Below are 15,281 nucleotides of genomic sequence, written 5' to 3' on the forward strand. Positions count from 1 at the left end.
AAAATCAAGCTATGAACAAACTTTTAGAACACTAATTAACACAAAACTATATTGAGAACTGCTCAGTTCAAGTACTAATCCAAAGAAATTAATGAGATGATGCGTCGCATTTACCAACAAGTGCTATAAATAAGATACCAAAAATCTCAAAAACTTGAGCCAATCTGGCAAAACTGATGACATATTCAGAATCAGCACCCCAAAAATACCCCAAATTCGATTAAATATCTTTGGCACCAAAAATGCTGTTAACCAGTGTAATACTGCCCCTATGTACAAGAATATAACTACTATAATACTGCTCCTTATGTACAAGAATATAACTACTATAATACTGCTCCTATGTACAAGAATATAACTACTATAATACTGCCCCTATGTACAAGAATATAACTACTATAATACTGCCCCTATGTACAAGAATATAACTACTATAATACTGCCCCTATGTACAAGAATATAATTACTATAATACTGCCCCTATGTACAAGAATATAACTACTATAATACTGCTCCTTATGTACAAGAATATAACTACTATGATACTGGTCCCTATGTACAAGAATATAACTACTATAATACTGCCCCCTATGTACAAGAATATAACTACTATAATACTGCCCCCTATGTACAAGAATATAACTACTATAATACTGCCCCTATGTACAAGAATATAACTACTATAATACTGCCCTGTCATGATCTCTGCGGGCAGAGATCATAGCAAGCCTATAGAGGGACAAGCTCTCGGAAGATGGAACTATACTGACCATGAACTAAGCCTGCCGCGCAACTAGAAATAGCCAGGTAGCATTTCCTATTTATTGCTAGATGCCCAGCTCTGGCCTAAGACCTAAATAGCTAGCAGAGGGAAATATAAGACCTGGCTCACCTCTAGAGAAATATTCCAAAGAAGACAATAGCCCCCCACATATAATGACGGTGAGTTCAGATGAAACAACAAACGCAGCAGGAAAATAGTCTTAGCAAATTTGAGGTCCGCTTACTAGATAGCAGAAGACAGATAGTATACTTTCATGGTCAGCAGAAAAACACTAACAAAACACCATCCAGAGATTACCTTAAACTCTGGCATTAACTCATAACGCCAGAGTAGCAATCCCTGATCAACGAGAGCTTTCCAGACACAGTAACAAAACTTCAGCTGTGAACTGGAACAAATAGGCAAAATGAAACATGGACAAAAGTCCAACTTATCTAGTAGTTGTCAGAAGCAGGAACAAGCACTGAGAGGCATCAGATAACATTGTTGACCGGCAAGAAACCACCAGAGAAATGAGCTTAAATAGCGACACCCACTACTGATGGAACCAGGTGAAACAGGAAAGAGGATGACAAGTCCAATTCCAAAAGCGGCCACCGGGGGAGCCCAGAATCCAAATTCACAACAGTACCCCCCCCTCAAGGAGGGGGCACCGAACCCTCACCAGATCCACCAGGGCGACCAGGATGAGCCCTATGGAAGGCACGAACAAGATCAGAAGCATGAACATCAGATGCATTGACCCAAGAATTATCCTCCTGGCCGTAACCCTTCCAGTTGACCAGATACTGGAGTCTCCGTCTGGAAACACGAGAGTCCAAAATTTTCTCCACAACGTACTCCAACTCACCCTCAACCAACACCGGAGCAGGAGGCTCAACTGAAGGTACAACAGGTACCTCATACCTGCGCAATAACGACCGATGAAAAACGTTGTGAATGGAAAAGGACGCAGGGAGGTCCAAACGGAAAGAAACAGGATTAAGAATCTCCAATATTCTATAAGGGCCGATGAACCGAGGTTTAAACTTAGGAGAAGAGACCCTCATAGGGACAAAACGAGAAGACAACCACACCAAATCTCCAACACAAAGCCGAGAACCAACACGACGATGACGGTTGGCAAAACGCTGAGTCTTCTCCTGGGACAACTTCAAATTGTCCATAACCTGCCCCCAGATGTGATGCAATCTCTCCACCACCGCATCCACTCCAGGACAATCCGAGGATTCCACCTGACCGGAGGAAAATCGAGGGTGAAACCCCGAATTACAGAAAAACGGGGACACCAAGGTGGAAGAGCTGGCCCGATTATTGAGGGCGAACTCTGCCAATGGCAAAAAAGCAACCCAATCATCCTGGTCAGCAGAGACAAAACACCTCAGATATGTCTCCAGGGTCTGATTAGTCCGCTCGGTCTGGCCATTAGTCTGAGGGTGAAAAGCAGATGAAAAAGACAAATCTATGCCCATCCTAGCACAGAATGCCCGCCAAAATCTAGACACAAATTGGGTACCTCTGTCAGAAACAATATTCTCAGGAATACCGTGCAATCGGACAACATTCTGAAAAAACAGAGGAACCAACTCAGAAGAAGAAGGCAACTTGGGCAGAGGAACCAAATGGACCATTTTAGAGAAACGGTCACAGACCACCCAGATGACAGACATCTTCTGGGAAACAGGCAGATCTGAAATAAAATCCATCGAGATGTGTGTCCAAGGCCTCTTAGGAATAGGCAAGGGCAACAGCAGTCCGCTAGCCCGAGAACTACAAGACTTGGCCCGAGCACAAATGTCACATGACTGCACAAAGACTCGCACATCTCGTGACAGGGAAGGCCACCAGAAGGATCTTGCCACCAAATCCCTGGTACCAAAAATTCCGGGATGACCTGCCAATGCAGAAGAATGTACCTCAGAGATGACTCTACTGGTCCAATCATCCGGAACAAACAGTCTATCAGGCGGACAACGATCCGGTCTATCCGCCTGAAACTCTTGCAAGGACCGCCGCAGATCAGGAGAAACGGCCGACAAAATTACTCCCTCCCTAAGGATACCTGTGGGTTCAGCATTACCAGGAGAGTCCGGGTCAAAACTCCTAGAAAGGGCATCTGCCTTAACATTCTTAGAACCCGGTAGGTATGACACCACAAAATTAAAGCGAGAAAAAAATAAAGACCAGCGCGCCTGTCTAGGATTCAGGCGCCTGGCAGTCTCAAGATAAATCAAATTTTTGTGGTCAGTCAATACCACCACCTGATGCTTAGCCCCCTCTAGCCAATGGCGCCACTCCTCAAACGCCCACTTCATGGCCAAAAGCTCCCTATTCCCAACATCATAATTCCGCTCTGCGGGCGAAAATTTGCGAGAAAAGAAAGCACAAGGCCTAATGACGGAGCAGTCGGAACCTTTCTGCGACAACACTGCCCCAGCTCCGATCTCCGAAGCGTCAACCTCAACCTGAAAAGGCAGATTCACATCAGGCTGACGTAACACAGGGGCAGAGGCAAAACGGTGCTTAAGCTCCTGAAAGGCCTCTACAGCATGAGGGGACCAATTAGCAACATCAGCGCCATGTCTGGTCAAATCAGTCAGTGGTTTAACGACATCCGAAAAACCAGCAATAAATCGGCGGTAAAAGTTGGCAAAGCCCAAAAATCTCTGAAGACCCTTAAGAGAGGAGGGCTGAGTCCAGTCACAAATAGCTTGCACCTTGACGGGATCCATCTCAATGGAAGAGGGAGAAAAAATATACCCCAAAAAGGAAATTTTCTGGACCCCAAAAACGCACTTAGACCCCTTCACACATAAAGAATTAGACCGCAGAACCTGAAAAACTCTCCTGACCTGCTGGACATGAGAGTCCCAGTCATCAGAAAAAATCAGAATATCATCCAGATATATTATCATAAATTTATCCAGAAAATCGCGGAAAATATCATGCATAAAAGACTGGAAAACTGAAGGGGCATTAGAAAGACCAAAAGGCATGACCAAATACTCAAAGTGGCCCTCGGGCGTATTAAATGCGGTCTTCCACTCATCCCCCTGCCTGATCCGCACCAAATTATACGCCCCACGAAGATCAATTTTGGAGAACCACTTAGCACCCTCTATACGAGCAAACAAATCAGTAAGCAATGGCAATGGGTATTGGTACTTAACAGTGATCTTATTCAGAAGCCGATAATCAATACATGGTCTCAAAGAGCCGTCCTTTTTTGAGACAAAGAAAAACCCAGCTCCCAAGGGAGAAGAAGATGGACGAATATGTCCCTTTTCCAAAGACTCCTTTATATATTCCCGCATAGCAGCATGTTCCGGCACAGACAGATTAAACAAACGACCCTTTGGATATTTGCAACCCGGTATCAAATCTATGGCACAATCGCACTCACGGTGCGGAGGTAACGACCCAAGCTTGGGTTCGTCAAAGACGTCTTGATAATCAGAGAGGAACTCAGGGACTTCAGAGGGAATGGACGACGAAATAGAAACCAAAGGTAAGTCCCCATGAATACCCTTACATCCCCAGCTCAACACAGACATTGCTCTCCAGTCCAAGACTGGATTGTGAGACTGCAACCATGGCAATCCCAGTACCAAATCGTCATGTAAATTATACAGCACCAGGAAACGAATAATCTCCTGGTGATCCGGATTGATACGCATGGTTACTTGTGTCCAGTATTGCGGTTTATTATTAGCCAATGGGGTGGAGTCAATCCCCTTCAGAGGAATAAGAGTCTCCAAAGGCTCTAAATCAAAACCACAACGATTGGCAAAGGACCAATCCATAAGACTCAGAGCGGCGCCAGAGTCAACATAGGCGTCCGTGGCAATGGATGACAAAGAGCAAATCAGGGTTACAGACAAAATAAACTTAGACTGAATGGTGCCAATGGAAACAGACTTATCAAGCTTCTTTGTACGCCTAGAGCATGCTGATATAACATGAGTAGAATCCCCACAATAGAAGCACAATCCATTCTTCCGTCTAAAATTCTGTCGCTCGCTCCTGGACAGAATTCTATCACACTGCATACTTTCTGGCGTCTTTTCCATAGACACCGCCAGATGGTGCACCGGTTTGCGCTCCCGCAGACGCCTATCAATCTGAATAGCCATTGTCATGGACTCATTCAGACCTGCAGGCACAGGGAACCCCACCATAACATCCTTAACGGCATCAGAGAGACCTTCTCTGAAAGTTGCCGCCAAGGCGCACTCATTCCACTGAGTAAGCACAGACCATTTACGGAATTTTTGGCAGTAAACCTCAGCTTCGTCTTGCCCCTGAGATAGTGCCATCAAAGTTTTTTCTGCCTGAAGTTCCAAATGAGGTTCCTCATAAAGCAAGCCCAAGGCCAGAAAAAACGCATCCACATCGCGCAACGCAGGATCCCCTGCTGGCAATGAGAAGGCCCAATCTTGAGGGTCACCCCTGAGCAAGGAAATCACAATCCTAACCTGCTGAGCAGGGTCTCCAGCTGAACGAGACTTCAGGGACAAATAAAGCTTACAATTATTTCGGAAATTCTGGAAGCTAGCTCTATTCCCTGTGAAGAACTCCGGCAAAGGAATTCTCGGCTCAGATACTGGAGCATGTACCACAAAATCTTGTAAATTTTGTACTTTCGTGATGAGATTATTCAAACCCGCAGTTACACTCTGAAGATCCATTATCGTCAGGTGCACACAGAGCAATACAGAGATTAGGAGGAGAGAGAGAAAAAAGACTGCAGCAAGGCAAACTGGAGGAAAAAAAAAAAAAAAAAAAAAAAAAAAAATTCCAGCAGACTTCTAATAACTCTCCATTCTCAACCTGGGTCTTTAACACTTTAACTGGCCGGTCAAACTGTCATGATCTCTGCGGGCAGAGATCATAGCAAGCCTATAGAGGGACAAGCTCTCGGAAGATGGAACTATACTGACCATGAACTAAGCCTGCCGCGCAACTAGAAATAGCCAGGTAGCATTTCCTATTTATTGCTAGATGCCCAGCTCTGGCCTAAGACCTAAATAGCTAGCAGAGGGAAATATAAGACCTGGCTCACCTCTAGAGAAATATTCCAAAGAAGACAATAGCCCCCCACATATAATGACGGTGAGTTCAGATGAAACAACAAACGCAGCAGGAAAATAGTCTTAGCAAATTTGAGGTCCGCTTACTAGATAGCAGAAGACAGATAGTATACTTTCATGGTCAGCAGAAAAACACTAACAAAACACCATCCAGAGATTACCTTAAACTCTGGCATTAACTCATAACGCCAGAGTAGCAATCCCTGATCAACGAGAGCTTTCCAGACACAGTAACAAAACTTCAGCTGTGAACTGGAACAAATAGGCAAAATGAAACATGGACAAAAGTCCAACTTATCTAGTAGTTGTCAGAAGCAGGAACAAGCACTGAGAGGCATCAGATAACATTGTTGACCGGCAAGAAACCACCAGAGAAATGAGCTTAAATAGCGACACCCACTACTGATGGAACCAGGTGAAACAGGAAAGAGGATGACAAGTCCAATTCCAAAAGCGGCCACCGGGGGAGCCCAGAATCCAAATTCACAACACTGCCCCTATGTACAAGAATATAACTACTATAATACTGCACCTATGTACAAGAATATAACTACTAGAATACTGCTCAATGTCCTCCCCTGCAGTTCTGGGCTGATTCCTGACATTTCTCAGAATAAAACTTAGCCCACGAGGCGAGATCTTGCATCGAGTCCCAGACCAAGAAAGATTGACCGTCATCATGTGTTTCTTCCTTTTTCTAATAATTGTGCCAACAGTTGTTGCCTTCTGACTAAGATGCTTGCCCATTGTCCTATATAGCTCATCCCAACCTTGTGCAGGTCTTGGCCATGGTGGAGAGGTTGGAGTGTGATTCATCTGAGTGTGTGGACAGATGTCTTTTATACAACAGTGAGTTTACAGGTGCAATTAATACAGGTAATGAGTGCAGAGTAGGAGGCTTCTTAAAGAAAAACAGGTCTGTGAGAGCCAGAATTCTTGCTGGTTGGTAGGTGATCAAATACTTTTTACATGCAAAAAAATGAAATTTAATTATGCAAAAATTATACAATGTGATTTTCTTTTTTTTTAATTTTTAGATTCTGTCTCTCACAGGTGAAGTGTACCTACGATAAAAATTACAGACCTCTCTATTCTGTGTAGGTGGGAAAAGTTGCACAATCGGCAGAGTATCAAATACTTATTTTCCTCACTGTAGCTACTATTATACTTCACATATGATGACTGTAACAGACAGACCCCACCCGTCTCTTTTCAGTAAGTAAATGTGGCATTTTTACAGCCCAGATTGGAGTGTGTGCGTGTGCGTGTGCGAGAGAGAGAGAGAGAGAGAGAGAGAGAGAGAGAGTGTGTGTGTGTGTGTGTGTGTGTGTGTGTGTGTGTGTGTGTGTGTGTGTGTGTGTGTGTGTGTGTGTGTGTGTGTGTGTGTGTGTGTGTGTGTGTGTGTGCGTGCGTGTAATATAATAAACCCAGTCCTGCATGTGGCGGCCACTTTCATAATCAAAATAAAGTATCTTGGCCCTTGACCCATGCTACTGGCCAAGTATGTTGATGCCAAATTCCTAGCCGTCTGTTTCTTTCTTCAGACTTTATTCTCCCTGTGGCCTGTCAGCCAAGTGCACGGAGCTGGCCACACTCTGCAGGATTAATTTTTCTGTTGGGATGATGGTGACTTCACCCTGCTATCTCCCAGCTGCTTCTACTTTGCAGCTCTCTGATGGGAAAAACAACTGTTTCTTATTCCATCCAGAGATTCACGTGGCTTCAATAGATGTTTTTGCTTTTTCTAGCTGAGAGGAGGGAAGAAAATCCTCAGCGCACACAAAGTGTTCCTGGACCCCAGAGCTGACATTCCACCTAAGAACCGTCTTTTCATGGAGAGTGGCTTTGGCAGAGGAGATGACTGCTCAGTAGATTAGTAACAAGTTTGTACATTGGTTTAACAGTTTCCAAGGAAATTCCCACCCAAAACTGTGAAGACGTACGAGCGTGAAAACAATCCAAAAAATCTAAATGAACTCCCATCCATCAAGACTGATCAATGTTTCACCAGCCATAAGAGATTATATGTGAAGGATGGGACAAGTATGATGGCAACCAAACATCCCCTGAACCCATGGTTAGGCCATCAGATGATGGTCAGGAATCTCAACCGATGGCCCTCAATTTTGTAGTCCTGGAGAACCTCCCTAAATCAAGTCACTTATGAAATGATTAATTTACTAGAGGAAGATCTCCCAAAAAAGATGGAGGAGATGGAACACTTGGAGTACAGTGGCCGTTCAGTCACATGTGCAATGATTAATGTACTAGAAGATTGTCTCCCAATAAAATGGAGGAGATGGAGCACTTGGAGTGCCGTGGTCCTTCAGTCACATATGCAATGATTAATCTACTAGGAAAGGTCTCCCAATAAAGATGGAGGAGATGGAGCACTTGGCATGCCGTGGTCCTTCAGTCACATATGCAATGATTAATGTACTAAAGTAGGGTCTACCAATAAAGATGGAGTAGATGGAGCACTTGGAGTGCTGTGGTCCTTCAGTCACATATGCGATGATTAATGTACTATACTTTAGTAACTAAAGGAAGGTCTCCCAATAAAGATGGAGGAGATGAAGCACTCGGAGTGACATGGCCCTTCAATCAGCCGATTGTCACCCATTGCTCTGAATTTTGTCCCCTATAAATCAAGTCATGCACGAGTCAACTGAAAAATGTTGCCGAATTAAAGGAATTTTATGTGAAAAAGTCTAGATTTACTGTTTACTAGATTTATTATTGCCCAGGTAGTGGGAGCAGGACAACATGAGACCTGGTATTTGTGGAGCGCAGACCTTGGATGTATTGTCTTTATCTCCTTGCTGAAGGTTTTCTTCATCTTTTTCCTCAGTCTCCATTTTTATTGCTGTGATTATTTTGCAGAGCTGGGAGGGCGGTGATGCTGGTGGAAAGTGGTTTGGAAAAGTATTATTCAGAATTATGTAAGTTTCGTGATTGAAAACAGGAAGTGTTAGAAAAGCATTGTTTCATCAGGAGAACGTTCTGTGAACTGGGACCTTCTGGATGACTGAATTTGAGTAATAAGTACCTTATTGGGAGCTGTCCTTACACATGAAGGTTCACCTTGAGACCTTTACTACAGGGCTGGTGATTATATAAGCAACCATTCTCAACATGGACTGGCAGAACCATGAAGAACTACCATTTCCCTTTGATCGAGATCTAAAGGGAACTCGTCACATGGATTTGTTGCACTAAACTGCCACCACTCCCAAATTAGCTCTAGATATCCTGCCTCTCTGGACAGTGTGCATCGAATATGTCCTAGGAGAGGGTGTTGCACCTGTGCAGGACTCGGATAAGAAAGAGGCAAGTGTCCAGCCATCTTGACATGCAATCTGAGGTTTGGTGCACATGCCTGGGCTTCACCTGCGCCCTACGCATGTACCAGAAGACAGGTAACAGAGCTCGACTGCAGCACTTTGCCTCCTTAGCGTCTGGCTTCACACTTCATGCTCGTTGGAGGGATTTCAGGAGCTATTTGGGAGACAAAAGACTCTCTTTTTGGCATATTAGTCACCCTGGATTACAGCCTGCCTATTAACAGTAACGTACTGCCCAGATCACTAGTTGTGCGTAATTGGCACATAGCACACACCTGGGCCTTCCCAGAAGGTTTATAGGAGGACAACTTCAATGTAGAGGTTTGGTTTGGCAAATGCAGGTGCTTCTCACTAAATTAGAATATCATCAAAAAGTTAATTTATTTTAGTTCTTCAATACAAAAAGTGAAACTCCTATATTATATGGAGTCATTACAAACATAATTATTTATTTCAAGGGTCTATTTCTGTTAATGTTGATGATTATGGCTTACAGCAAATGAAAACCCAAAAGTCATTATCTCAGTAAATTAGAATACTTTATAACACCAGCTTGAAAAAGGATTTTAAAATCCGAATTGTTGGCTTACTGAAATGTATGTTAAGTAAATGCACTCAATGCTTGGTGGGGGCTCATTTTGCATCATTTACTGCATCAATGCGGCATGGCATGGAGGCGATCAACCTGTGGCACTGCTGAGGTGTTATGGAAGCCCAGGTTGCTTTGATAGCAGCCTTCAGTTTGTCTGCATTGTTGGGTCTGGTGTCTCTCATCTTCCTCCTGACAATACTCCATAGATTCTCCATACCTCCCAACTTTTGAAGATGGGAAAGAGGGACAAAGTTTGCGGCAAATTTTAGGCCACGCCTCTGACCACACCCATTCATAATTAGCCACACCCATATCCACGTCCCAACCACACCCATTCAGCACTGCTGATCACACTGTTTCATATACAATAATTATAAACAAAAAAACTATGGCCACACATGATGCTCCATACTGTATAATGGCCACACATGATGCTCCATACTGTATAATGACTGCACATGATGCTCCATACTGTATAATGGCCACATGATGCTCCATACTGTATAATGGCCGCACATGATGCTCCATACTGTATACTGGCTGCACATGATGCTCCATACGGTATAATGACTGCACATGATGCTCCATACTGTATAATGACCGCACATGATGCTCCATACTGTATAATGACCGCACATGATGCTCCATACTGTATAATGACCACATATGATGCTCCATACTGTATAATGGCCACACATGATGCTCCATACTGTATAATGACCGCACATGATGCTCCATACTGTATAATGACCACACATGATGCCCCATACTGTATAATGACCACATATGATGCTCCATACTGTATAATGACCGCATATGATGCTCCATACTGTATAATGACCGCACATGATGCTCCATACTGTATAATGACCACACATGATGCCCCATACTGTATAATGACCACATATGATGCTCCATACTGTATAATGGTCACACAGTGCTCCATACTGTATAATGGCCACACAGTGCTCCATACTGTATAATGACCGCACATGATGCTCCATACTGTATAATGACCACACATGATGCCCCATACTGTATAATGACCACACATGATGCTCCATACTGTATAATGACTGCACATGATGCTCCATACCGTATAATGGCCACACAGTGCTCCATACTGTATAATGGCCGCACATGATGCTCCATACTGTATAATGGCCACATATGATGCTCCATACTGTATAATGGCCACACAGTGCTCCATACTGTATAATGGCCACATATGATGCTCCATACTGTATAATGACCGCACATGATGCTCCATACTGTATAATGACCACACATGATGCCCCATACTGTATAATGACCACACATGATGCTCCATACTGTATAATGACTGCACATGATGCTCCATACTGTATAATGGCCACATATGATGCTCCATACTGTATAATGACCACATATGATGCTCCATACTGTATAATGGCCACACATGATGCTCCATACTGTACGATGACCACACATGATGCTCCATACTGTATACTGGCTGCACATGATGCTCCATACTGTATAATGGCCACATATGATGCTCCATACTGTATACTGGCTGCACATGATGCTCCATACTGTATAATGACCACACATGATGCTCCATACTGTATAATGGCCACACATGATGCTCCATACTGTATAATGGCCACATATGATGCTCCATACTGTATAATGACCACACATGATGCTCCATACTGTATAATGGCCACATATGATGCTCCATACTGTATAATGACCACACATGATGCTCCATACTGTATAATGGCCACACATGATGCTCCATACTGTACGATGACCACACATGATGCTCCATACTGTATACTGGCTGCACATGATGCTCCATACTGTATAATGGCCGCACATGATGCTCCATACTGTATACTGGCTGCACATGATGCTCCATACTGTATAATGACCGCACATGATGCTCCATACTGTATAATGACCGCACATGATGCTCCATACTGTATAATGGCCACATATGATGCTCCATACTGTATAATGACCACACATGACGCTCCATACTGTATAATGACTGCACATGATGCTCCATACTGTATAATGACCACACATGATGCTCCATACTGTATAATGACCACACATGATGCTCCATACTGTATAATGGCCACACTTGATGCTCCATACTGTATAATGACCGCACATGATGCTCCATACTGTATAATGTCCGCACATGATGCTCCATACTGTATATTGGCTGCACATACTTCGTACCATATAATGGCCACACATAGCTACTCCTACACACGCGGCTGCGCTCCTTACACTTTGCACACATGGCTCCTCTCCATACACCTCGCACAGACACGGCTCCATTCTGTACACCTCACACACACGGCTCCTCTAAATACACCTCGCACACACACCTTAATTGTGCCATGATTTGCTGTCTCATTATAGCACATGATGATAGTGTCAGACTGTCACAGGGGCTTTGGCTTTGCCCTTTTTTGCATGGGGAAAAAAAGCAGCCACAATAGCGTTGTCACCCTCTCCTCCTCTGAAATGCACTGACTGGAGTGTCAGTGAGTCATCGATCTGTGAGCTCTGAGCAGCCGAGGCAAACAGGGAGGCTGTGAGTGTCCATCCCTCCCTGCTCAGCCCCAGACTCATTCCACGCACGATTTATACTAGCAGGCATTGTCAGCAGTCCACACTGGTCTGCTGGCAGCTGCTTACATTGCACCCAGGCTCTGCTGTTACATACCTCAAACTACAAGTGTCCCCGGCTCTCTCTCCCCCTCTCTGAACGGTGACGCTGGGAGACTCAGGAACATACAGGGGAAGGGGCGTGGCCTAACAAAAGGGGGCGTGGCCGAGTTTCTCCTGCTCTGTGTCCGGGACCACAGCGTCCTGCGCTGGACAGCGGGGCACAGCATGAAATCCGGGACAATCCCGCACAATGAGGGACGGTTGGGAGCTATGGATTCTCTATGGGGTTAACGTCAGGTGAGTTTGCTGTCCAATCAAGCACAGTAATACTGTTGCTGGTAAACCAGGTATTGCCACTTTAGGCAGTGTGGACAGGTGCCAAGTCCTGCTGGAGAATGAAATTTCCATCTCCAAAAAGCTTGTCGGCAAAGGGAAGCATGAAGTGCTCTTGATAAAACACAGTGGATCTACACCAGCAGAAGACATGGCTCCCCAAACCATCACTGATTGTGGAAACTTCACACTAGACCTCATGCAGCTTGGATTGTGGCCTCTCCACTCTTCCCCCAGACTCTGGGACCTTGGTTTCCAAATTAAATGCAAAGTTTACTCTGATCTGAAAACACCTTGGGCCACTGAGCAACAGTCCAGTTCTTTTTCTCCTTGGCCCAGGTAAGAGGCTTCTGGCATTGTCTATCGGTCATGAGTGGCTTGACACAAGGAATGTGACACTTGTAGCCCATCTCCTGGATACGTCTGTGTGTGGTGGCTCTTGAAGCAATGACTCCAGCAGCAGTCCACTCCTTGTGAATCTCCCCCAAATTTTGAATGGCCTTTTCTTAACAATTCTTCCAAGGCTGCGGTTATCCCGACTTCCTTCTGGACATCTGTCAAGTCAGCAGTCTTCTCCATGATTGTGGAACCTACTGAAACAGGCTAAGGGACCTTTTTGAACGCTTAGGAAGCCTTTGCAGGTGTTTTTGTTAATTATTCTAATTTACTGAGATGATGACTTTTGGCTTTTCAATGGCTGTAAGCCATAATCATCAACATTAACAGAAATAAACACGTGAAATAGATCACTCTGTAATGACTCTATATAATATATGAGTTTAACTTTTTGTATTGAAGAACTGAAATAAATTAACTTTTTTGATGATATTCTAATTTTGTGAGAAGCACTAAGTTGTACGTCATGGTTTGCCTTTAAACCCTGTAAAAGGGTCCTACCTCATGGAGGGAACCACTAGACGCTGGGCCGTACAGTGGCCGGGGCCACCATGGGAAGCCCAATAAGTTTTGTGCAGAAACTTTGCACTGCAGGGTAATAAATCCCGGATCCTCTGAGGAGAATTTGAGCCGTAGACACAAACATCATAAAATCGTCCAGATGTGATGTTGCATAATTCTCGCTACAGTCATGTGGGGGACCCCGTGTCATCACCACATTAACCGTTCACAAACTAGGTTACGGAAAAGCTCAGCTATGGGGTGACTCATGGGAAAAAGTCACCACGCGGAGGGGCAGGAGTGGGCGACATGACGAGGTCATCAGGCCCCACTGTGGGGAGTCAGCGGACAGTGTTACAGAGCAGCTCCGGTGTCACAGCACATAGTGACCACACAGAGGTGATCACCGCACTGCAAGTGCCAGCCGTCCTCCAGAGATACACAGCCAAGTAGTCAGCACCACACAGGATGGGATGAGATACACAAGCCCCACAAACAGCATCACACAGGATGAGATTAGATACACAGACCAGCAGTCAGTATCATACAGTATGGGATGAGATACACAGCCCTGCGGACACTATCACCCAGGAAGGGATGAGATACACAGCCCCACAGTCAGTATCACACAGGATGGGATGAGATACAGCAGCCACGCAGACAGTATCACACAGGATGGGATGAAGTAAACCAGCCCCACAGTCATTATCATACAGTATGGGTTTAGATACACAGCTCGGCAGACAATATCAAACATAATGGGATTAGATACTCAGCTCAGCAGTCAGTATCACACAGGGTAAGATTAGATACACGGCTCAGCAGACAGTATCACACAGGATAGGATTAGATACACAGCTCAGCAGCCAGTATCACACAGGGTAGGATTAGGTACACAGCTCAGCAGACAGTATCACACAGGATAGGATTAGGTACAGGGCTCAGCAGACAGTATCACACAGGATAGGATTAGATACACGGCTCAGCTGACAGTATCACACAGGGTAGGATTAGATACACACTTCAGCAGACAGTATCACACACGATGGGATTAGATACACAGCTCAGCAGACAGTATCACATAGGATAGGATTAGATACACAGCTCAGCAGATAGTATGACACAGGATAGGATTAGAAACACAGCTCAGTATTACAAAGGATAGGATTAGATACACAGCTCAGCAGACAGTATCACACAGGATAGGATTAGATACACGGCTCAGCAGACAGTATCACACAGGGTATGATTAGATACACGGCTCAGCAGACAGTATCACACATGGTAGGATTAGATACACATCTCAGCAGACAGTATCACACAGGATAGGATTAGATACACAGTTCAGCAGTCAGCATCACACAGGGTAAGATTAGATACACGGCTCAGTAGACAGTATCACACAGGATAGGATTAGATGCACAGTTCAGCAGACAGTATCACACATGATGGGATTAGAGACACAGCTCAGCAGTCAGTATCACACAGGATAGGATTAGATACACAGTTCAGCAGACAGTATCACACAGGATAGGATTAGATACAAAGCTCAGCAGATAGTATTACACAGGATA

General features: G+C 44.5%; 1 long non-coding RNA gene across 1 annotated transcript in view; it reads left to right on the top strand.

The window, feature by feature from the left end:
- The window catches only part of LOC143808701 (uncharacterized), a 37,261-nt gene extending 28,701 nt beyond the window's left edge, over positions 1-8,560 (top strand). Inside the window, exons 2-3 of the long non-coding RNA XR_013222001.1 lie at positions 6,912-7,089; positions 7,623-8,560. This is a non-coding gene — a long non-coding RNA (uncharacterized LOC143808701). The remainder of the gene's footprint in view (positions 1-6,911; positions 7,090-7,622) is intronic.
- The last annotated feature ends 6,721 nt before the right edge of the window (positions 8,561-15,281 follow it).

Source organism: Ranitomeya variabilis, chromosome 1, assembly GCF_051348905.1.
Source record: "Ranitomeya variabilis isolate aRanVar5 chromosome 1, aRanVar5.hap1, whole genome shotgun sequence".
NCBI classification, from domain to species: domain Eukaryota; kingdom Metazoa; phylum Chordata; class Amphibia; order Anura; family Dendrobatidae; genus Ranitomeya; species Ranitomeya variabilis.